The 26,278-nt window shown below is 38.1% G+C and overlaps 1 protein-coding gene and 1 long non-coding RNA gene across 5 annotated transcripts in view; one reads left to right on the top strand and one right to left on the bottom strand.

The window, feature by feature from the left end:
- Positions 1-26,278, top strand: part of LOC110829371 (uncharacterized) — an 82,182-nt gene that overhangs the window by 7,888 nt on the left and 48,016 nt on the right. The gene's annotated exons all lie outside the window — the stretch shown is intronic.
- Positions 281-20,308, bottom strand: LOC110829375 (uncharacterized). Its single transcript, XR_015535848.1, has 3 exons — positions 17,127-20,308; positions 891-1,034; positions 281-787 (listed from the first exon to the last, which is right to left on the bottom strand). It is a non-coding gene; the product is annotated as an uncharacterized LOC110829375 (long non-coding RNA).

Genomic DNA, 26,278 nt, shown 5'->3' with positions numbered 1-26,278 from the left:
TAACAGTTAATTATGTATCTGTGTACTAGAACAACAATACGTATCAGAAATTAAACAAACTGAAGGAAATATACGAGTTTTCGAAATATAAACATGTTTGGAAAGGCACACTGTTTGGAGAACACAAACATTTCAGAGGCGTCATTTACAACAACAAAAAATAGCTTTTGGCAAAGTGGAATAAAAATATTTATAATATTGTTAGAAGGAAAGGGGCATATGTCACAAAGCCAAACTTTCGGAAAATTGGAATAAAATTATTTATAATTTTGCAGACAGTCAGAAAATGGAGTAACATTGTTTTTCAAGTCGCACATAGCAAGACTGATATATCTGTTACGATGGTATCTTTGTTTTTAATAGCCAAATGGCACAATTTTTGTTTTTTACACATGTTCTTTTCATACTTATTGTGAAAGTGCTTGAGGTTTAGAGGGAACAAAAGTCCAAGATTAGGTATTTAAGAACATTTTATATTATTTATTAAAATTGCTATAAACATTTCAGACCATTTTCGTTCGTCCTGATCCTCTGTACTGGTTGTCTTGCATGCTGGAAATATCTTGGTGATCTTTATAAATATATAAGATTGTTTTTTTCTGAATTATAGCGCCGTGTGGTCTGGTAGAAGGTTACCGACGTTTAAGAGGTACTTGCTGCCTCCATTATCACTCATCCCCCTGATGACGGAGGCAGTATGACCTCTGAAACGTTGGTAAACATCTACCAGACTACACGGCGCATCAACCCAGAAGACAGCCATTTCCATATTCTCCGCCACATTAACCTGAAATGTTAATAAAAATAAAAATTATCCGGCGCTAATATTTTCCATAAATGTTAATGTTTTACGTGTCGCATTTTTAGTTCCTTTCTGAGCTTTATGGTACCTATTTTGGGTTTCCTAGAACAACCACGCCTTCTGCATGTGGGACTATGCATCAGTATCGATAAGTTGGAGTGCAACTGTCGATTTCCCACGTTACCGTACCGCACAGTTGCCATGTCAGGTACAAACATCCTTCATTCGTTTTCTACCATCACGCATCATTACCGGCAGAGTTTATGTAGAAATCATGAAACAAAAAGTAACAACTAACATGCATGCATATAAAAAGTCACGCAACTATAAATCTAAAATAAGCAATAATGCAGGATAATTACGAACATATTTCTCAGACAAAGAGATGCTTTATCGCCATTGCTTTTCGACTTTGCTTTGGAACAAAAAGAAATTCACCAAACTATGCGAGATTGTAATTGAATCGGACACGTTAGCCTCCGGTCTATACTCCTCAAGAAAAACTCTGCTCCATGGAGTTAGATAAATAGATGTTCTATAGCAGCTGCTTTTCAATTTTGCCTTAGAATACGCCATGAGAAAAGTCCAAGAAAATCAGGGCGGTTTGGAAATGAATGGGACACACCAGTTTCTGGTCTATGTTGATTGTATTACTTTGTTGGGCAATAACACAAATTCTATAAAAGCGAATACACAAACACTCTTAAGGGCTAGTAGGAATGTTGGTCTAGAAATAAATGCAGAAAAGACGAAGTATATGATCATTTCTCGGCATCAGAATTCAGGACAGAACCAGAATAAAAGGATAGGTAATGAGTCATTTGAAAAAATTGAAAATAATTAAAGTACTTGGGGGCACCATTAAATAGTCAGAATGACATTCATGACGAAATCAAGAGCAGATTAAATTCGGGGAATGATTGCTATCATTCAGTCCAAAATATTTTCTCTTCCCATCTCATATCAAAAATACTAAAGGTTAAAATATACTAAAGTGTGTTTTTGCCAGTTGTGCTGTGTGGGTGCGAAACTTGGTGTCTCACTTTGAGGGAGGAGCATAGATCAAGGGTCTTTGAGATCAGAGTGTTGAGGAAAATATTTGGACCTAAAAGGGAGATAGACGGATCACGGAGAAAATTGCATAATGATGAGTTTCATGGCTTGTAATCCTCACCTGATATTGTTAGGGTGATTAAATCGAGGAGGATGAGGTGGCACGCATGGTTGAACGGAGGAGTGTTTAGAAGGCATTGATTAGGATGCCTGAATGGAGGAGTCCGCTGGGAAGACCTGGGCGTAGGTGGAAGGATAAAGTTAAGATGGATAGGAATCAATGGAGCGAACTGGATGTAGCTAGCTCAGGACAGAGTCCGGTGGCGGGCTTTTGTCGACACGGTGATGAACCTTCGGGTTCTATAAAGAATGTGGGCTGTTGGGCTAATCTTTGATAAACCGAGATACAGTGGATTTTTCAAAGAAGTTCCTGCACCATAGAGTGAGTGAGTGAGTGTAGGTACAAATACATAAACAAGCAACTTTTCTGTTTCGTTAAGTCAGAAGTTTATGCAGAACAACCTGTCGAAAACATTTGTAATCACCTACAAGTCTACATGTGGTCACTACTTAGAAAACCACGATCTGTGTCTTCACGCATGAGATATGGTAACCTCAAATCTGAGATTTAAATTACCTATTTCACTTTTTTTTTGAATTCGTTATACCAGGGAAAATGGCGCCGGATTTTCAAATGGAGACTAACAACGATGTTAAATGCTGAATTCTCCGCCCTCTGATCAAAGCTGTTGTTAATCGAATTCTGATACTAACTGTTTTTGGAAAAATTTTGTGTGGTTTTGTCGAATATTGTGCAATGATATTGATTGTTTAGAGGTTGTATTGAAAGATCGCTCAATATATTTATGCATTCATAAAAGTCAGGCATATATTGCGCAATGCGAAATATAGAGTGGTGCATAGATAATATCGGGAATTATCCATTCAGTTGTATCTCTCCGCGAAATTAGAAAACGCTCGGAAATTGTATTCCGCACCGAAATACACGTAATCCTCATGCGTGCTTTGCATCTTGCGTTTAGAGGTATTAAATCATCCATGTTCTACAGTCCCCACTTTGGCCACCAGATCGCAGTATCTCAGTGTCTACCTCATGACTTTCGTCATCCGTAATTTTGTTATCAACGCCCGTGGGACATACAGTAAAACCCCTCTAGTTGGACACCCCTATATCCTGGACACTTTTAATTGGAACCGGCGAATATCTTATAATTTTACATGTCCACAACATCCTATATCTTGGACACCCCTTTATCCTGGAACGTGGTCACCCCTTTCATTGTAAGTTGGACAGGTGTAAGCATGCACTTAGCTTCAACGCTTTTATGGGAAACGTTTACAGTTAGTATTTTGTTATTTTGAATTTCTGACTGATGAATGCCTTCTACCTGAGGATTAGCTTATGGTTGAGGGTGTGAGACATTGAACACATCATCGGAATGCAGTGAAAGTGTATAGTTATTCCTATGTTAAACCCCTCACTGGAGTTTTAACTTTGTCAGTACAATGCTTGCAACTGAGTTAAACAGTGTTAACATAAATTGGAACGGTATGCTTTCGCTCATAACCAACAAGGAATGGTTGAAACTTTATTCCAATTAATTACGGCAAAAAATAGTAAGAGGATGGCAAATTTCAAGATAAAAGCAAAAAAGCAGTGTCTTGTGACGGTTTTTTTTACAACAAATAAGTGACATCTTGTGTTGAGCTTAAAAAATACATTCTGAACATTTAAAATTTCATTGAGTCTGGGATGTAATGTGCAACCATGAGAGTGGGTTTCAAAAGATTATTATTATTGTCATTAATTCTTAATTCAAGCAAGCCTACAGAGTTAGATTATGTAAGTAAATAGATTGATTGTCGGTAAACGTGAAGTATTGGTGCCCTTCCCGTTGAGCTTATCCATGCAAGTTTAATTTAGTGAAAACAAAATTTGTAAGAATTTAATTTACCCTTTTCATTTTTCTTATCAATAATTTCCTTTTTGGGAAGGGCTCCATAATACTTTACACTTACCACATTGTAATTACACCACAATTTGAAAGGATGATTTTCCCCTTTCCCTCTATCTTGGACACCTCTGTAAGTTGGACACATTATCGTGGAACCGCAAGTGTCCAAGTTAGAGAGGTTTTACTGTACCAAGATACGGTTTTGAGGTCATTCAGAATGGCCCAACCTCCACATCAAATTTTATCCAGAACCGTCCAGTGGTTCTCGAGTTGAATCGAGTTGACAGACGGACGGACAGACACGACCAGCCCCTAATACGTCCTCGCTGTGCACTTCGTGCAGACTCTTAACAACTGTTCAACGCTAATTGGCCACTAGCTCTCCACCAGATCGAAAACATATTCAGTAAAAGTGCGTATGTAATGAAAGAAGACAGGTGATTTATATTCGATTATATCTTGATGTAAGTTATCGAGATCTGCCGACTGTACGGAAGGTAAAATCAAAAACAAATTATGGCAGCGGGCAAAATGAAATATGCTCATGAAATTCTGCTTTAGTATTACAAAGAATACCCCCAAAATAGAAGAGAAGTATAAAAAATGGAGTCCGCAATGGCCGCGCTGTCTGAGGCGTGGGTTCGAATCCCACTCAAGCCATGGATGTTTGTCTGTGTTTTTATGTGTTGTGCTGTCCTGTGTACAGGTAGAGGCCTTGCGACGGGCCGATCCCTCGTCCAAGGAGTCCTACCGAATGTCTACAGATCAAGCCAACGTAAAGTTGGGGCCCGCAGTGCTCAGGCACTTGAAGAACGGGTCGTTCTCAGTATCCCCAGTATAAAGAATGTAATTCTATAAAAATTAACTCGCGCGAGGGAAGCATAAAATATTGCACACTGTGACTGGTAGTATTATTGGTTGATAGAGGGCCGGTTTAGACGGAAGGAATTCTGGTTCCTGCTCAGCTAAGACGCTACGCTTTCAGGAAGTGATTTCAGTTAATGAATAACAGTGAGTTACTACGGACGTAGGTCTAGAAGGAACTGCACGTCACACCACTGTTTAAGGTATTTGTTCTAACACTCTATTTTCTTGAAATTAACATACAGTAATACATTCTGTTGACAGTACGGTCCACTGCACACATAAATCTATTATTTAACAATTTCTGATAAAATTTAATTAATTGGAAGACCTGACTCCGAGACTATAAGAAATAGTTATCTCTACTTTTAAAATATAGATTGACGGTGTTTAAGGAAATTACACAGTGAAATCATACAGGTCTCTTACCCAACCACAGGCCCATAGTGTAACCAAACTGTAATTTCGGTAAAATTGTGTCTAATTCGATGTTTCGTTAGAACTGAGTTGTTATTAGTTAAAATATATGAGGTATGAAATACAATACATGTACTTAAATTATTTCTAGTCGTTAGTTTTTACTTGGCTGACACAAGTTTTTACCATGAACATGGGGGTAGTATGTTTCTCCGAAACTCCGAAAACATCTTACACTATTAAAAAAGCTTAAACTGACAAATGATTAAAACATTCTCTGCATGTTCAAAATTTCTTTGGTTTATTGCTGCTGTTATTATTATTATTATTTTATAATAAATGCGCGTTCTTAACGTTACTAACATTACGTCTCGCAAAACATAGTCCTATCTTTGCAGACCGTGAAAGGCGAAGAAATTTAAAAACAAATCATCTTATACCATTTTACGTAAAATAATCGACGAAATACTGCCATTAAAAGAACAAGACAAATGAATTGTGATTCATATTTCTGTCCTGTACGATACTTTCTATTTTTAACTGTTGCATGAGATACATGGCTACTTCTGATTTCCATAGGATTCGCCTCGTTGCAATGCGCAACAACTAGCATTTTATGTATTTATTTTAGAAAATAAATGTACCGCCGTTATAATATGTTTATAAATACTATATTCAATAATTTATGGAAACTTCATGGAAATTGTGGTCATTTGAAGGTTAAAATGGCTACATGACAGACTGTCGAATCTCAAATGACAACCAGACAAGTTTATAGTAGCGCTGTAGAAACATGATATAATCCATTCAATTTAATGTTTACCTTTAATAGCAATCAATCGGTGTTGTAGTCAGTTGCAGTGTATTTAGGCATATATTTATTTATACTTTATAAAAAACAGTAAACAAGAACATAGTTGGGTTGTAAACACAAATACGTAGCTACTGCATGCCCTGTGATATCGTCAAAGGCTCCGCAAAAGGAAATTATTAACGGCTGACAAACAAACTTAAAATGTAAACATATTGACTAAAATATCCAACTCGTCGAACGTATGTTGGTGTGTGCACAGCTGTCTTGACATTTACGGCATTTTCTTGAGGAAGCATTCCATACTATCGAATTGTAAAAGCCGCCATTACGTTATAGCAGTGTTTCCCAAATTTTAAACATTTGCGTAACTGTTTCGGGATCTTGTCCTTAAAGACGTAATCACCCCACCCCCTCGCCCTTTGTATCAGAAACAGTTAACTCGCTGTCTAAGCACAGTGTGATTTAACTTTAGGTACGAACTAAGGGCTATTATGTAAATCAGATCTAAAACTTCTTGACGATGGTGATGAGTCGTTTGAATAAAATTTTCCTGAATATTATCCATCGTCTAGTAAAATATAAAACGTAAAACGACGTTTCGGAGATGGGGCTCTGTCTCCGTCTTCAGGTTCCTACTCAGTTGGGTCCACTAGATAAAGCTAATCCCTATCTCCGGACCGAAGATAGGACCACCTCTTGTCGGCCCTCCGCGACTGCTTGTTTGTATATTTACATCTACTCTATATCCGTCTCCTCCGTCCTATACCTGAGGACGTCGGCGTGACTGGTGACAACGGCCCAACTTCATAAGTTTAATCGGGAATTAAAGAAACCATCCATTGTATGTTTGTATGATTTTCATGACACTGTTGGATTGGGTGGAGATTTTCTTACCAGCAACTGCAAAGGCGTTCAACGTTTAAGTTTTGTTTCTGCACAGTTCTGACAGTCTCTCATAACAACTTTCAAACCAAGTGGCAGGTTCTTTGAAATTCGGTATGAAGTTCATACCGTTGAAGTTGACATTGAAGACTTTTTGATTCCATGACTTCATTGAGAGGGAAAACTAATGTCATTTGATCTGATATTTCATATATTAAGCCAGAGGGAAAACCACGCCATTTAAATTAATATCTGATATTTAATTTATTAAACCTGTAAGGATAATGGATTATGGTTAGGGCAAATGTTTATAGAAACTGAAGCAATGTAGCTGCTTTACAAAACACATATTATCTGTCCAATTTGAATAAAATAATGGATGAGCAAGTGAATTTATTTAAGCAGTGTTTTTAGTTTGTGATGACTATAAACATCTGTATTTATTAATGAAAATCTTTTGCTAGGTATATAACGGTTTGATCCTCGCCCAAGGAAGCAAGTATAGTAACTATGGTTTATCCTGTCGTCTCGTATAATGTTGAAGGTTCGTACTGACTGAGACTGTTTACATTTTATCTTTTAAGAAGAATGGCGAGGTAAACCCTTAAGTACCTTTCCCTCACCGTATCTTTCCAGGTTAACTGATAAATTACGAAGGAAATTAAAAAAGTGAGAGACATATTGGAATATTTTCGTTGTTTGATTGCAAGCACTGCTGAGGCCTGGTCGTATTATAAATAAAGGCCAATAAGGTGACATGCTTCGAATGTGGTTTAGTTTTCGTTCATTTGCGACGAGTGAGTGTGGCACAAAGATGGTTCATCCAATAGATGTTTGCATCAAGGACGATGAACAATATTAATGGCCAGTTTTGCAAAAAATTCAAGTTGCCCAACATTTTCCATCAATAATTTCTTGAAGATTTCTGTCTTCTGGGTTATTGCGCTGTGTAGTCTGGTCGATGTTAACCAACGTTTCAGAGGTCATACTGCCTCCGTCATCAGGGCGCCCTGATGACGGAGGCAGTATGACCTCTGAAACGTTGGTTAACATCGACCAGACTACACAGCGCAATAACCCAGAAGACAGAAATCTTCATATTCACCGCTATGAGAACCTCAAGTCTTACACAATAATTTCTTGATTTGTCTGCTTTTAAACATTCTTGGTGAGAATCTCTAGTTGGACAGTCATCTTTATGTTATGCTCAACTGGTACAGATGAACTACAACTGAACCACACTCGCAGCATGTCACCGTCTGACCTTGAGCTGAAAAATGACCAGGCCTCAGTAGTGTTGCCGATGTTACAACGAAATTATTCCAGTATTGTCCCTACTTTTTGCATCGCCTTTGTAACTACATAGAAAAACGACACTTTGAGCAGTTAACAGATGTTAGGTGTTCGGCACATTTATTATGCTGGAACCGGTTGGTTCATTATTGTCTACAAAAATCACTTCATATGGACCCATCCATTGTACTTTAATTTATCGTACGTAGTTATCATCTCTCCTGTCTGATGCCAAACAATCGGAGTATTTGATACAACGTCGAAGAGCCAATAGTCTATATTAAATTGTAAAATATTATGGAATGTTAATACGGTTTTCCTACTACGTCTATAATTATTGTTATCACTCATAATTTAAAATGATATTTCTCAAGGAATAGTAGTTTATTTGAATGTACATTTAACATATAACTTACATATATAAAAAAAGACAAAGAGAAAGGACCTTCGTCATCTCATTAGTATGTCCAATGGTTTGTTCGTGGATGAAAGGACTTTTTCAAGAGACTAAATCCGCTGCAAGAGAGAGAGAGATAGCCACTTGATGATCCCATCAGAAGTTGGAAGCTAATGTAGTCAAGAATTCTGTTGACCTATTGACCCTCCGAGTGAAACTCTGCCTTGGTACTAAGTATTAACCATTCTTTTTCAATAATTTACAGTCTGGATTTTGACAGCAGTCTTATTTATCGCCTCAGATGGTATGAATGTTTTATCCTAAATATTATATGAAAGAAGTAAAAGACTTTATTGAAAGCCTATTAAAATAACTTCTTATTTGTATGATTTGAGGTTTTCACAGCGGTGAGTATGAAGATTTCTGTCTTCTGGGTTGTTGCTCTGTGTAGTCTGGTCGATGTTAACCAACGTTTCAGAGGTCATACTGCCTCCATCATCAGGGCGATGAGTATGGAGATTTCCGTCTTCTGGGTTGTTGCTCTGTGTAGTCTGGTCGATGTTAACCAACGTTTCAGAGGTCATACTGCCTCCGTCATCAGGGCGATTCTTAGTATGAAGACTTCCGTCTTCTGGGTTGTTGCGATTTGTAGTCTGGTCGATGTTAACCAACGTTTCAGAGGTCATACTGCCTCCATCATCAGGGCGATGAATATGGAGATTTCCGTCTTCTGGGTTGTTGCGCTGTGTAGTCTGGTAGATGTTTACCAACGTTTCAGAGGTCATACTGCCTCCATCATCAGGACGATTCTTAGTATGAAGATTTCTGTCTTCTGGGTTGTTGCGCCGTGTAGTCTGGTCGATGTTTACCAACGTTTCAGAGGTCATACTGCCTCCGTCATCAGGGCGATTTTTAGTATGAAGATTTCTGTCTTCTGGGTTGTTGCACTGTGTAGACTGGTCGATGTTTACCAACGTTTCAGAGGTCAAACTGCCTCCGTCATCAGGGCGATGAAGATTTCTGTCTTCTGGGTTGTTGCGCTATGTGGTCTGGTTGATGTTTACCAACGTTTCGGAGGTCATACTGCCTCCGTCATCAGGGCGATGAAGATTTCTGTCTTCTGGGTTGTTGCGCTGTGTAGTCTGGTCAATGTTAACCAACGTTTCAGAGGTCATACTGCCTCCGTTGTCAGGGCGAGCCCTGCTGATGACGGAGACAGTATGACCTCTGAAACGTTGGTTAACATCGACCAGACTACACAGCGCAAAACCCAGAAGACAGAAATCTAACTTCTTATTTAATATCTGACAATTTTCTCACGAAAATAATGGAGACAAATGGAATTATCGTTTTGAAGCATTATATTAATACAACTGACTCTGCATTTATGATAAATTAATTTCATAATTGGCCACTGAACTGAAAGACAAAGTTGTCGCTGGTTCTTATTCACCACGCCACGAAGACGTAAGAGAAGTGGAGGTTAACCTCCGCAAATTTTTGACGCTCCAGTAGTTTATCTTCAGTGTCCTCGGGAGGGAAGGTTAAATGGGACCCAGAGCCGGTCTGAAATGGTTGCTAAGAAAAATCCCTGCACGTGCCGAAACGTGCTGGCTGTAACATACTGTGTTATGCTATTTTATACTATAGTATTCGATACTTACTTTTCTGTATTATACTATACTATTTGAATAAAAATTTCCTTGGATATTTTCCATCGTCTAAGAAATAATAAAATATAAAACGACGTTTCGGAGATGGGGCTCTCTCCGTCTTCAGGTACCTACTCTGTTGGGCCCAATAGATAGAGCTAATCCCGGGATTTGATATATACTATACTAATTACCTTCCTGGTGTTTAGACCCTAAGGACAATCGGCAACTCTTAAGCCCTACATTGTAACTTTGTAGCAACAGAGTTCCATGTATTACATGTAATATTTGGGACAACATTTTTAATTACATGCATGTTACGAAAATTGCCTTTCCATTTATCATTTGTAGGTACTGTGTCGGTTCAGTTGAGTCCTACCCAGACCACTAGAATATTCAACGATATTCACAATAAAATGTCTGTACCCCAAACAAAGTTACTTATTCAGTGAATCGTAAATTTTGAATTTGACTACCTCAGTTAAAGTACAAGTACAGTAATTCTGAATTCAAACTTTATCTTATCATCTCTTTGTAATAAACAGTGGACCAATGTATTTCAATTCATATCCTGAGTAACAATCAGAAACCTATGAGTCACACTGAAATTACTATAATCATCCTAATTTAAAAAAATAAAATTTACCGACTCAAGAAGCCTTCTTTATAACAGGTCAAATGTAACCCATTTTAATGTGGATAGATGGATGGAGGAATAAATGGACGAATAGATTTATGCGGACTCATTGGAAGCGTATATTAGGCCTACAATTTTCGTATTTCATTTAAAGACAAATTCAATGAAGTTCTGGACGTGTGTGAAAAGTCCCCGCTCGAAATTCATTTCTGCAAGGCTGCCAATTTTCGCATCGCCCTATCATTTCAATATGTGTGCCTCCAGATTCACGATTATTTGATATCTCTGTCGAATTGTAAAAATAATTGAGAATAGTTCATTTCAAAAGTAATCATTATTTCGTCTTCTCCCCCCCCCCCCCCTCTTTTGAACATAGCTGCAGCAACAAATTTTACAGTATCATAATACGGTGCTTTATACGTATATGTTAACTTCACGAGTTGGCCTGTCTACTTGAGAGTGTCTTAAGACATGTTGATGGTGACCCCTTACAGAAAGGTCATGTCGATCTCTCGAAGAAAAGAGAGGAATGAATGTAGTGTTCTCGCACCCTGTGTAGTGGTGGTGGTGGTGGCGCATACCTTGAAGCTATTTGCTGTAGTAAGTCGTGCAGGTTTCAGAAATCGGAATAGCTTATTCATCAATGACGTCATAAAGCAGTCTTTTGTTTTATGTTAGGTAATAGTAGTGTTGAGCGCCACGGCTTCTTGGTCCCCTTAATGCAAAAATGGCTCAAGCTTTGCTTTTAGTGGTTTTGAAGTCTTTATAGAAGAATTGTTTTGGAATTGTTATAAATGTTTGGGGGGCTAGCGATTTCACTCTGAATTTTAGGCATTATCTAAATCAGTTGAAGGGGAATTGATATTGACTCACCTCCTGTAAATTGCCAATTTTTTATCGTCATTTGTAAATAAAAGAAATGAGAATGATTTAATTATGGACATATCCGAGAAAAGTCGACTGGATTTATATTTCAAGGCAAAACACGCTTTCAGGGGGACTCAGAATTGGTTTCACTGTCGTAAAATAGAATATACTTTGATAATTCAAAGACAGAACTGGCAAAACTATTAAACTCCTTAGGCCTTCCTTCAAGTTGTTTCGTCTTTTCATTGAAGATACTGGAGTTTTTTTACCTCGTAGATAATTTACAAACGCTGTGTTGACTACAGATTTTTTGTAGCCTCGAAATGGAAATATGAGAAGTATCATGAACGTTGTTTTGCAAGGCAAAATGAAAAAGAGGTCATGGTCTATTTTAATCAGAGGAATATAAGAGAATGGTCGTGTCTGTTTGACACTTTGTGGCGTAACTGTGGGCTGAGCTCATTCTATCACTGTCTCTGCAGATTGGTGCATTCTTCAGAACATGCTCTTTTATGTCTCAGCTTATAAAGTAAATTAAAACTTAAAAAATCGATCATAAACACGTACTCTGTGCATCATTCACGTGTTTTTTCCGGTATTCGTTAGGGCACGTCTGTCTATTAAACGAGCTTTCAAATGACCGTCAAATTACATGTACAATCACTGTTAATTAATTATGAAGATTTATGTTAGAAAATGTTTTTAATTGTTTTAGAGAGTTGGATCGTTGTAGGATTTGAGGTTTTCACGGCGGTGAGTTTGAAGTTGCGTCGTGTAGTCTGGTAGAAGTTTACCGACATTTCATAGGTCCATTCTGCCTCCATCATCAGGGCATCCAGACTACCCGGCGCAACTACCCAGAGGACGGTCACCTTCGTGGATAATGTTAATTGTTTTTCTCGTGGCATTCTTTAAGGAAATAAGAAAATACACAGTAACCTTAAAAAAACTAAACAGTAATCTTTATAGTACAAACATCAAAGAGATTACCTGCGATAGAGCACTTATATTCTAGAGAGCACTGGTTCAAATCTTGGCTAATTCTGGCTGTTAGAACTGCAATTTACCACTGTTGCGACCGAATCTCCAATGAAAATTCCAGAATTAATACTGCAACATAATAAGAACTCTTGTGTCTACCAGCTTCTTGTACCATGTCTTTATAATACCTCCGCTTCAATTAAATTATTTGTTCTGATAAGTTTACGACTGATTGGCTACTCATCCGGGGGATCGTTCAAGCAATTAATAGTCGCTCTGCCTCTGGAAACGATTTGTAGAGGTCAGATGCCTGTTATATGCTGTAGAATTATTGGACCGAAAATTATTATCGTACCAGTTATTATACACGTGCTTCTTACATGGTAATAAATCAAAGTTGGTTTAATATGACCATGAATTTGTTCGACGCCGCCTTAAGGTATTTTGAAATTTGTTAATCGTCGTTTAATGTTCCTCTATGTGGAGATTAGAGTGCGTGATACTAAAAAAATACATTTCATGTAACGGTTTATGTAAAGATCATCACCAGTCCATTACCCGTTCATTCTGTGACCTTTGGAAAGATAAACTTTAAAGTTTTCTTATTCCCATACTCGAAGCCTCTTCATAAACATACTGAACACTTTGGATTCTTGACCTTTGCGCTCATTTGCTCATTCAAGCCGATGGATGTGGTTATGGTTATAACGCAGTGGGTATTGTCGCGGATTCGTTGTCAAGGTTCATAGGAAACATGGCTGACACATCTGCTCATTAATCCGGTTTCTTCAGAGGAAAACAAATTTTATACATATGTCCCTTCAACATGAACATAATACAGTGAAAGATACTTATGCTACTTTTACATTCACAGACTTCGTAACACTGAAGGATCGTCGAAGTTTAATAAAGGAAAGTTTGATAAGAATGCGATATATAGTCCATTAATTCTAAAATCTGGCATTTGTTTAGTATGTGCTGAATAGGGACTACAGTAAGTTCACATTACAGTTGAGCCTTACTTGTCCCCGGTAAGGTTACATTAATAGTAAAAGTTAAAATAGGAAACCTCTCCCTCCCAGAGTCCAATATCGAAATTACTACTCGCTGTCTGCTTCTATTATCAGTGTCCAAACATCAAAATAACGTGTCGTTATGTGCCTCGAAGAAACAAAGGATAATAACGTACAAGATTTGAATCTTTTATGACGACTATATGCAATGAGATCACAGACGATCGGCCGTGTGAGAATAACAGCGAGCGTTTCTGAGACTTGGTACAGACAGCCTCCTGAATGGCCCTGTTAATTCCATTCTCACACGACTGATCACCTTTATTATTATTATTATTAAGTGCTCTGTCTTACGACAGGTCCATTGCTCTGCCCAAAAAGAGCTCTCCAGTTGTCCCTATTCTCGGCTTCTCGCTTTAATTCCTGGAACGTCATCTTCTTTCCTTGTTTAAGGTCGTCGGTTAGCTGTATCAGTCTTCTTCCCAGTCCTCGCTTTCCTTCAACCTAATGTGACTTAATTTCATACTGTTCGTAAGCTATCTCAGGAAATTATTTTCTGTGAATGAAATAACTGAAACCACAAAACTGTGGGCTGAAGTTGATAAAATTTCTTCAGCATGTGAAGGAAAGTGCCCCACGTAATATACAGTTTAAACCATTTTTTTGTCTCGCAAGGAAGGGTGAAGTATCATGGCGCACATGCGTGTTTCCTCTTAAGTGCTTTGGACACAACAGGAAGACTTTTTTAAATTTTCTATTAGAATTATGCTACTAGAGGTGGGAGCGACAAGTGCGCACTGTCGTCATCCTAAAATCGTGTGCGATATTCTGATGGATATCTTTAAAAGGTATGGAACTTCTGTTACGGAAATTGTTCTCTAGATTCTAAAACAACATGGCAGGCTCGCGAAGCCTGCATTTAGCTTTCGGATTCAAAACGATAACTTATAAAAATTTGCAACCAGAAATTTGCAACTTTCTATGACAATAGATCATAAACATACCTACCTTTCTGCACAAAATATATTTGTATGTTAATACTTACAAACATGGCGGTGATGCGGCAACCCATTTGGGATTGGCAGAACTAAGCCAGCCTCTGCGTCTTTCCCAAAGGCGCCGACTAATTTAATGGAACTTTGTGCAGGGAACTAACTAACTAACTAGATGGCTTACCGAACCCGAAGGTTCATTACCGAATTAACCAAAGCCCTCCACCGGACCCTGTCCTGGGCCAACAAAATCCAGTCTCCTTCAACTCCTATCTCCCATAGATCCCGCCTGACATTATCCTCCCATCTACGTCTAGGTCTCCACAGCGGTCTCTTCCCCATCGGCTTCCCGACCAATACCCGGCGCACACCTCTTGTCCCATCCATGAGCGCTACATGACCAGCCCATCTCATTCTCACTCTTCTCGAGGAGTATAAATGTTTAAGTTCGTCATTATGCAGTTTTCTCCACGCCCCATCGTCTTCTCTCCTAGGCCCAAATATCCCTCTTCTCAAACACCTGCAATCTGTGTTCCTCCTACTGAGTGAGAGACCATGTTTCGCACATTGTACAGGGAAAGATTGTAATATTCAAATTTTACTTCTCAGCCCTAAATAACTGAAATGTTATAAACATTGTATGAGGTAGAAAATCTACCGACATAACTGGCCAATGATAAGCTAGTCAGAATTCAAATAGGAGCTCATACATTCTTCTTATTCTTCTTCAAGTGCCTATCCGTTCCGGGTGTTGGTGATCAGCATAGCAATTTGAGCCATACGGCTCATACATTATACGATATAAATAGAATCTTCAGGACTACTGTAGATAAATGGTAATGATTTAGTGACCGCTTGTCAGCCTGTCGCTCACCGCTGTCAACTGTGCCACGAAGCTAGCGGTGGTCATTTTAAACACCTTCAACAGATTCGCTAATTCACTACGTGCCAATGCTCATGTATATAATGGTTTAGTTTATTAAAATGTCTTTTATTTCATTCGATGAATTTGTGTATACATCTTTTTGGAACAGCCTGTATTAGCAATGTTAAAAATGGATCGATCTCTTTTTACACCTTATGGCTGCTAAATTGTAAATTGGCCGCGACAGCTGGGTTATTTATGTGGTGGACGATTCGTCTGACGTCTCTTGTAAAAGTTTCATTATGTTGCCAGGAAATGTTATTCGATACAAGTTTCAAATTAAATTAAATATTTTCTAAACGTATGTCTGAAAGTAATGTTACTGTGAAAAAGTGGTAGTGGAACCACGGTTCCGGAGAATTTGACGTAAATACGTCTATACGGAAAGGAAGTTTATATATTGGCTTTATTCTAAATATTTCCTTTATACATGCTTTATAATTGAGATAAATTTGATTAAGACATTGCTTAATCAACTTGAATTAGTTACGCTTAAAATGGGTCTGTGGTAGCTGAATGTAATGTAAAGTAATGTAATGTAATGAAATGTAATGTAATGTTTTATAGGTAAGAACAATGCCGAGTAAACAGATGAAGTTTCCTAGGTAACAACAATGCTGAGTAAACAGATGAGGTTTCCTAGGTAACATAACAATGAAGTTACACTTTTTCGTTTCCCTTTTTCGTAACACTTTTTTGCCGAATGACCCTTCCTCATAGATGTATTTACGTCAAAAAACAAATAAAGTCGAGTACTTTATACGCTTACAGGACGAATTTATTCTGAATTAACTGAATACATAACAGTTTCAATAGAGCCTTTGGGTTAAACACTTTTAACACCAAAGCTGTTTATTGCAAACAATCCTGTACCGGTTGAATTCAACTCACATCCATGTTCATTCCCCTTCAAGTATAGTTTTCACAAAAAACCAGATTGTCGTCGTTGGCCAGTGAAACAATTGCATTGTGCTGGTACCTTTGGTTTCTAGCCATCGTAATTACTAACTTCATGGCAATCTGCTGTATGTACTTCAGGCTCATTAAATTGGTCAGCTACGTGAACGTTTAGTAACTTACTAAAGTAATCTCTCCACCTGTCTACGATGCCATGTGATTCCGCGAGCAGATCCCCATCCTCGTCCTTGATTAAATGTATCCTAGGTTTGTACCCCTTCTTAAATTCACTTATGCCTCTGTACTTCTCTTTGATGTACATTCACAGTCTATGCCACATTTTCTCCTCCTCCATACACGGCATTGTTGTTCCACAACAATGCCGTGTATAAACAAATATAAGGTGATATTGATGACGTCATTTTTTGACTTTAGTTTAGTGTCTCATTCAAGTGTTTTAACCCTTGAGTAAGAAACTAAACTAACCCCCCTGAATGGGGGTTAAAACACTCGGTTGGTCAAGTGTTTAAAACGCCAACAGTTCTAGTTCAGTCAACTTTTTACGTCCAGCCCCACCCCTGCAAATCTTCGTCTTAAAATCGATCATAGTCAGTTTTCATAATAGTTTTCGTAATCGTAATATATCGAATGAGTATCAGTTTACCTTGTTGAAGTTGTTGGAGTTGGTACTTGAAATACTTGATAACGTCTTCTTTCACTTTTCTGATGTTTTAGGCCAGATGTCAGTCAATATTCAAGAATGCTAAGTGCTCCTTCTGGAGCAGTGATAATGCGACTGGCTTGATATTTTTTTGATTTCTTTGTTGTAAAGCGTTATATTTGTTTACTCGACATTGTTGTGTTCCACAACAATGCCGTGTAAACAAATATCTGTTGACATTGTTGATGACGTCATTTTTTGACGACAAATTGGTTGACGACAACGACTAACCACAAATTTTTATAGTAAAAAAAAGAAGACTAGAGCAGGGCGCTCCTTCCGGAGCGCATTCTCTAATCTGATATTTTACTTCTTTACTTCGCTGTTCTTAGTCAGTCAACTTTCTACGATCTATTATTCGATGAAGACGTATTGTTTCTGTTAAAATACTATGAGAAAATACGGAAGGGAATTTTTGAAGGCAATATAACAACACAACAAAGAGAGTAAACGGAGCTCAAGTTTGTAAAACGCAACCAAACTTGGTTAGTCTTAAAGTGGAGTTAGTTTAGTGTCTCATTCAAGTGTTTTAACCCCTGAGTAAGAAACTAAATTAACCCACCCGAATGGGGGATTTAAACATTTGGTTGCGTTTTAAAATCTTGAGTAAGACACTAAACTAACACCCGTGTATAAACAAATAGAAGGTGATATTGTTGATGACGTAATTTTTTGTCGACAACGATGGCTAATTCTTTCGGAGAGCTTCCTGTAATCTGATGTCTTAGTTCTTTACGTAGCTTTTCAGATGCCAACTGTTCTTGATTAGTCAACTATCTACGTCCAACCCCACCCTTGCAAATCTTTTTTTTTCTCCTCTGTTTTTTGTTGAATAGTTCTGATGTTTCAGTTCTTTACGTCGCTGTTCAGAGGCCATCTGTTCTTGATCAGTCAACTTTCTATGTCCAGCAACAACATTGCTAATCTTCGTCTGTTTTATCTTTTTCTTTTTTTCTCTTCTGTTCTTGTTGTATACGTTTTTCTATGTTTATGAATGTAACTCTCCCTTCGTTTTACTTTATTTGTTAAATAGGTCTGATGTTTTAGTTCTTTACGTCGCTTTTTAGAGGCCAGCTGTTCTTGGTTAGTCAATAATCTACTTCCAACCCCACCCTTGCAAATCTTCGTCTGTTTTTCTACGTGTGTCGTTAATATGGTCTCGTTTAACAATGTAAGTCTTCTTTCGCTTATCCTTATTTGTTAAATAGGTCTGATGTTTTAGTTCTTTACGTCGCTTTTCAGAGGCCAACTGTTCTTGGTTAGTCAATAATCTACTTCCAACCCCACCCTTGCAAATCTTCGTCTGTTTTTCTACGTGTGTCGTTAATATGGTCTCGTTTAACAATGTAAGTCTTCTTTCGCTTATCCTTATTTGTTAAATAGATCTGATGTCTTAGTTCTTTACATCGATGTTCAAAGGCCAACTGTTTTTTGTCAGACAACTTTCTACGTCCAATCCCACCCTTGCAAATCTTCGTCTGTTTTTCTACGTGTGTCGTTAATATGGTCTCGTTTATCAATGTAAGTCTTCTTTCGCTTTTCTTTATTTCTTAAATATGTCTGATGTTGGAGTTCTTTACGTCGCTGTTCAGAGGCCAACTGTTCTTGGTCAGTCAACTTTCTACGTCCAGCCCCACCCCTGCAAATCTTCGTCTTAAAATCGATTATAAAGTCAGTTTTCATAATAGTTTTCGTAATCATAATATATCGCATAATATAAAACGCAACCAACCTTGGTTAGTCCCAAAGGAGAGTTAGTTTAGTGTCTCATTCAAGTGTTTTAACCCCTGAGTAAGAAACTAAACTAACCCCCCCGAATGGGGGGTTTAAACACTTGACAAACCCCCCGAAGAGGGTTGGTTGCGTTTTAAAATCTTGAGTAAGACACTAAACTAACCCCCGTGTATAAACAAATATAAGGTGATATTGTTGATGACGTCATTTTTTGACGACAACGATGGCTAATCCTTTCGGAGCGCTTCTTGTAATCTGATATTTTACTTCCTTACGTCGCTGATCAGAGGCCAACAGTTCTTGGTTAGTCAACTATCTACTTTCAACTCCAACCTTGCAAATCTTATTTTTTTTCTTTTCTGTTTATTGTTGAATAGTTCTGATGTTTTAGTTCTTTACGTCGCTGTTCAGAGGCCATCTGTTCTTGATCAGTCAACTTTCTACGTCCAGCAACACCATTGCTAATTTTCGTCTGTTTTTTTTCTTTTTTCTCTTCTGTTCTTGTTGTATACGTTTTTCTATGTTTATCAATGTAACTTTTCCTTCGTTTTTCTTTATTTGTTAAATAGGTCTGATGGATTAGTTCTTTACGTCGCTTTTCAGAGGACAACTGTTCTTGGTTAGTCAACTATCTACTTCCAACCCCACCCTTGCAAATCTTCGTCTGTTTTTCTACGTGTGTTGTTAATATGGTCTCGTTTAACAATGTTAGTCTTCTTTCGCTTATCCTTATTTGTTAAATAGATCTGATGTCTTAGTTCTTTACATCGATGTTCAAAGGCCAACTGTTTTTGGTCAGACAACTTTTTACGTCCAATCCCACCCTTGCAAGTCTTCGTTTGTTTTCTTCTGCTCTTCTGTTCTTGTTCAATAAGTTTATCGCTTTTCTTCATTTGTTAAGTATGTCTGATGTTTTAGTTCTTTAAGTCGCTGTTCAGAGGCCAACTGTTTTAGTCAGACAACTTTCTACGTCCAATCCCACCCTTGCAAATCTTCTTCTGTTTCTCTACATGTGTCGTTAATATGGTCTCGTTTATCAATGTAAATCTTCTTTCGCTTTTCTTTATTTCTTAAATATGTCTGATGTTGTAGTTCTTTACGTCGCTGTTCAGAGGCAAACTGTTCTTGGACAGTCAACTTTTTACGTCCAGCCCCACCCCTGCAAATCTTCGTATTAAAATCGATCATAAAGTCAGTTTTCATAATAGTTTTCGTAATCGTAATATATCGAATGAGTATCAGTTTACCTTCTTGGAGTTGGTACTTCAAATACTTGATAACGTCTTCTTTCACTTTTCTGATGTTTTAGGCCAACTGTCAGTCAATATTCAAGAATGCTAAGTGCTCCTTCTGGAGCACTGATAATGCGACTGGCTTGATATTTTTTGATTTCTTTGTTGTGAAGCGTTATATTTGTTTACTCGACATTGTTGTGTTCAACAACAATGCCGTGTAAACAAATATTTTCTGTTGGCATTGTTGATGACGTCATTTTTTGACGACAAATTGGTTGAAGACAACGACTAATCACAAATTTTTATAGTAAAAAAAAGATATAATATATATAATATTATATATAGTAAGAAGAAGAAAGATGGTAGCCTATTAGACCACTCGCAAGACCAAGGCTTACATAGGATAAAATGGGGTAGTTGGGTGTGGACTGGGTAGGAACTAATGACAAGATCAAGTGTTCACGGTAATTAATATTCACCTTCCATAAAAGACATGAATTTATTGACTAACAGAACGACTGTTAGCTTCTCAGGAAACACTCAATTCCATGGAGTTATCATTTCTGAGCTGTGTCAACTACATGACAATTTTCAAAGAAAATACGTACTGAGAGGTGGAAAGGGTCTTTTTTGCTCAGCAGGATACAAATATTGAGTTGGCCACTGCACATTTCATTGTATCTTGTCAAATTATTAACACGCCCTTCGATTTGTCAGATTGATAATCGTAACTTAGGAGCGGTTCTAGACTTTTATTCGTAATTCAACATGCAATTTATGAACAGAAATGTTTGAAGTAAGGGGAAACTGTTAATAACTGTTCACTGACATGAAGAATGCGAATTGTGCTAGGCTTGGTATTGTCCTTTAGCCATTGAGTATGAAATATTACTGGGAGGATACTTTACATATATCAGTATTCAACATGATAAATTGCACTGAAAGATTCTGCACATACTCAGTGCAATATACGGACCAGTTACAGTTGTCAAATTATACTTTACGTTTGTGTGCTTATTTCATCTGGCGTTTATATTATTTATATTAACGAATATAAATACCTTCGTGCTTTTAATATATTATCGAAACATAGAATTCTGAGCCGTCAATAAATCTGGGAACTCTGTTTCTGGACGTGCAATACGGTCTAAGAAAATTATTTGACGATTTGGAATGTAATATGTACGTTAATATTTAACAAAACGGTCACAATCCGGAAAGCTATGATCGAAGTATACACCGCCTTGTGAATCTCAGTCAGAAGACATTGATATATGATATGTTTTCACTAAAACTATTCCGAATTTTGTGTAGGTAGAGGCCTGTCTGATACATTCACTGTTCAGAAGCAAATAGACGCTTTTTTGTCGTTTGTTTTTAATTTCTGCTCAGAATTTGCTGTTATCACGGTCCATGAAAAGCAGGATGATGAAGAACTATGAAACAGATCGTCTGCTGGGATATTTTAATGATGTCAATTAACAAATCGGAAACATAAACAATTTGAAGAAAACAGACTGTTAATAGAAGCTAATATGAACTAACGAATGTAACCTCAGATATCAGAAGGACGAATATGTACACCTCTCTCCACCAGAACGCAGGGCCATATAATGTAAACAAAGCTAATAAATCACATGAAAATTCACAATTAAATTAAGAACCGATTAGATTCAAGTAATGTCTGCTGCTATTAATGCGGAATAAATGATCTTCACACTTTTTATACAAAAACTAAGATTAATGTAGACTACACAAAACTGTGTTATAGCTTATCCAGCGTGTGAATGCTTCTGGTGGCTTCATGAATTAATGATTCGTTGCTGATATGATGTACGTGCATCTGCCCCTTGACTGCCCCCCCCCCCCCCTCAAGCGCCTAAGCACCGATGAAACGAAGCAGGAGTTTGAGTCGGGCAGGTTGCATAACTGTCGTTTTATACGGTACAAAACTCGGTCTTTCATTAGAGGTTTTAAAAATAAAGTGCTGAGGAAACGTTTTGAACTTATAGTGAGTTTGTATGTGTCTGAGAGGGGGAGGGGGGTAACGGGAGATTGGGACATTTACGCAACGAGAAAATTAATAATTTATTATTTTCACCTCATGTTATTAGAGTGATTAAATGAGGGACGTTAAGATAAGTTAGACATGTTGCACACGTGTGTTAAATTAGAAATGCATACAAAATGTTTGTGTGAAAATTCAAAGGATGAGACCATGTGGAAGGTATAGGCGTTTGTGGAAGAAAAAAATATAAAAATTTACCCTGAAGTAGGCTGTAAGGTTTGGGATTTGTTTTAACTAGGATCCAGTAGCGGGCTTTGGTTAACACCCCAATGAAGCTAATGACAGGAAATAGGAAGATACCAGGAGGAAACATGATTCAGCGCAGCATCATCAACAAATATCAGCAGGACTGATCGATAGTTCAGTCAATGTCCACGATGCAGGAGGAAACAATTCACCTTCACGATTTAATCTTCCGCCAACCGTAATACAGAGTGTCCTAAAAATATACACACATTCAGTGAATGAAATTAAGACATGATAATAACGAAACCATTACATACGTCAACATTGGAACTTTGGGAATCTAGTGTAGAGAGGTGAAGATTGTTTCACGTTTCAGAGGTCATACTGCCTCCGTCATCAGGGCGATGAATATGAAGATTTCTGTCTTCTGGGTTGTTGCGCTGTGTAGTCTGGTCGATGTTTACCAACGTTTCAGGGGTCATACTGCCTCCGTCATCAGGGCGATGAAGATTTCTGTCTTCTGGGTTGTTGCGCTGTGTAGTCTGGTAGATGTTAACCAACGTTTCAGAGGTCATACTGCCTCCGTCATCAGGGCGATGAGTATGAAGATATCTGTCTTCTGGGTTGTTGCGTCGTGTAGTCTGGTCAATGTTAACCAACGTTTCAGAGGTCATACTGCCTCCGTCATCAGGGCGATTTGTAAATATCGACCAGGCTACACAGCGCAACAACCCAGAAGACAGAAGTCTTCATACTCACCTCTGTGAAAACCTCAAATCTTACAGTGTAGAGAGGTGTTCAAAATGATGGTTTTTTCGTGGAACAGCTGACAGTGTTGGCCAATGGCTAAGCGGCCACCAAAATTGCTGCCGTGTCTACATCTTTTGTAGGAAATCGATATTTATTGTATTGACTCGTACTAAACAGAGACAAGCTGCGACTCGCATCCGGAAGTAGGGGAAAACAGTCACCGCTCCAGTTCGCGCATGCGCATCGGAAAGTCCAACACGAAGTTGGCGCTCAATGCATGTGGTGTTTCGATATTGGCTGTTTTACTTATTTTCAGTTTCTTTTGTGGTTTCCTGTGAAGATTAAAGTTCTGTACATGAGAATGTACATCGAATTCGGTTTGTGTTATTTTGTATTTGTGCCGCTTGTACGTCACGGCTTCTCTCGAGCAAGTGTGCTATTAATGATGGTTGTACTTGCTTTGTTTGAAATGGGCCAAGCACTCAGGAATTCTCTTCTTCACTTGCCCCCCCCCCCCTCCTCCATGTGGCTATAAAGTCCCTGTTTCAACGTGAGTTCATAAGAACGACTATTCAACGAAAGTTATCTTGGTTTTGTATGAACTTGTTTGTTGTTTTCGTACGTCATGATGGAAGACTTAATTTTATAATGAGAGCACGCGGATAATATTTCATTCTGTGGGTTTCGAATTTAGAGCGTCGTATTTAAATATTTCGGGGGCGGATGAGAACTTCCATGGTATGATCTCTAACATAGCCGCGGATGCGAAAACATTTAAATGTGAGGGCGTGACTTATGGCCGACAGTTGAAGCCAGCGGTAGTGAAGAAGGTTGAATGATGTGGAAACGTATAGACAACCACTAGGAGGTTTATCAGATATACAGCGTGTCCCCAAAAAGATGACAAAGTTAATAATTTTTTCTGGGACACCTGTATGCCCTTTGTATAAAACGACAATAATGCTATAGGGCAGCTGGTCTCATTTTTAGTTTAATTGGCTGCGATCAACAGATACTTTATCGACAACAGACTGATGGTTTTAGTGATGGTGTTATCATCCATCAGTCTGTAAATCAGTGGAATTTGTAGGACCTTAAACCCAAATGTAAAATTGCCCTTATGATTAACAAACTATATTAAGACGTGGGCCCAAAGAGATAAATATTAAATAATGTTTAATGTCGTAACAGGTGGAGGTCCGTAATTCATATTCTTTCTGATGGAAATTGGGCCAGTAAATTCTGTCTTGTCATGGAATAATTAGCATTTCATAAATGTTCCAAGAGTCGCCCTCGGTGCACTAGTGATTAGTGTGCTCGCAACTGGACCCAGGTTCGCGGGTTCAATCCCGGCCGAGGTCGATGGATTTTAAGGGTGATAAAAATCCGTAGCAAAATCTTCCTTCAGAGGGGAAGTAAAGCCGGCGGTACCATGTCGTAGATTTACGGCATGTAAAATAACCTTACGAGCATGAACGAGCGGCCATTTCTCACCCATGTCTCTTCTGATTGTAGCAGATTGAGTAGAAATTGGTAAAGGCCTTGCGACGGGCTTATCAGTCGTCCAAGGAGTCCTACCAAATGTCTAAATAGATTAAAAAAAACCTCTGAAAGAGGCGGCCAAGACCCACACTGGGTTGTAGAGCCACAGGAAGAAGAATAAATCTCGCAAGATATTAACTGATAGTGTACGCGTGTTTACCTTGGAGGCTTGCCTACGCAAGCGCTAGAATATTACGGAGACCCCATGGCCAAACCAATTTGCGTTCGGCCATGGGCCAGTCTTTGTATACATGTTTGAGGTATAAATGCAGTTTCACCTGAAAATTCCTTTGTATTGGCGTTTATAGTTTATGCTGCAATTCAAGCGTGTAAAATTTATTAAAAATAACAGTGTAGTTTATATAAACTTAACATGATGGGCACGACAAAGCCGATATAAGCTGTCGCGCTTGTGTTCCGTTCCAGCTGATTCAGAAAGAACTGGTGTACAATTATTAGCCCTACGTTTAAAACATTCTCACCGTTTCATGGTACTGGAATAGTAATACCTTTCTCTTTAAAAGCAGAGTGGTAATACCAAATACTGTAACATTTAGTAACTGTCTTTTTCCCACAGAGTGCATTTAAGCGTCTTGTATGATTCTCAGAATAAAACTATTATTTATTCTAAACCGATTGTTCATGTAATGGAAACGCATTGTGTTTACATGAGGCAGGAGCTGACTTTTTATACGTTATTTAAATGACGTTGATGCTTCAAATGATGACCACCACGTTAAAATTGTTAAACCCACTTTATTTTTAAGCAATGAAAATAAAACATTTGATAAGTCATGTCCTTCCTTGAGAGTGTGTAGAGGATATTCACTTGTATTAACGCTGTCTCTGTTGGTCTTCTTGGTAGTAACGCCATATTCACTTACAAGTAAATAACAACGTTCCGGAGGAATATAATGTCTCCATTTTCAGGGCTATTATAAGGCAATGTGCAATGTATTCGTAAAATATCTATTTGCAAGTGCATATATTTTGGTATCATCTCATCTGTTGATTAGAACGTAATCAGTTTTAAGTATAATTTGCAATTACAGTAAACCATCAATTTAACGGATTTCGGATTTAACGGACACCGTCTGGTATTTCCAAATTTTTTTCTGGACGCGACACATAGCGGACATTTTCGGTTTTAAAAAAAATTTGTCTGTTAGAAAAAAATAATTCCGTTGATGACCGTTTGGTTATTTTTGCCCTTAATTATGTCTTTACACCGTAGTGTTGTAATGAATATTTCGTTATTGTAGGTGATACTGATATTTTTAATATTGTTCTTAATGGAAATTATGGTTTAAGGATGCATTATGGCCATCGTAAAAGTAACTGTGCAATTTAATGGTCAATCAGCATTACCCTACCAGTCCCTTAAATCGAGAGTTTACTGTACATTATTAACCCATAAGAAGACTTGAGGTTTACACAACGGTGCGTATGGAGATTTCTGTCTTCTGGTTTGTTACGCTGTGTAGTCTGGTCGATGTTTACCAACGTTTCAGAGGTCATACTGCCTCCGTCATCAGGGCGATGAGTATGAAGATTTCTGTCTTCTGGTTTGTTGCGCTGTG

Source organism: Zootermopsis nevadensis, unplaced genomic scaffold (genome assembly GCF_977971745.1).
Source record: "Zootermopsis nevadensis isolate Lab colony 2312 unplaced genomic scaffold, Znev_1.0 Znev_ptg000019l, whole genome shotgun sequence".
In the NCBI taxonomy this organism is placed as follows: Eukaryota; Metazoa; Arthropoda; class Insecta; order Blattodea; family Termopsidae; genus Zootermopsis; species Zootermopsis nevadensis.
The sequence above is the reverse complement of the archived record's forward strand: the minus strand, read 5'-3'. Positions and strand labels throughout refer to the sequence as shown.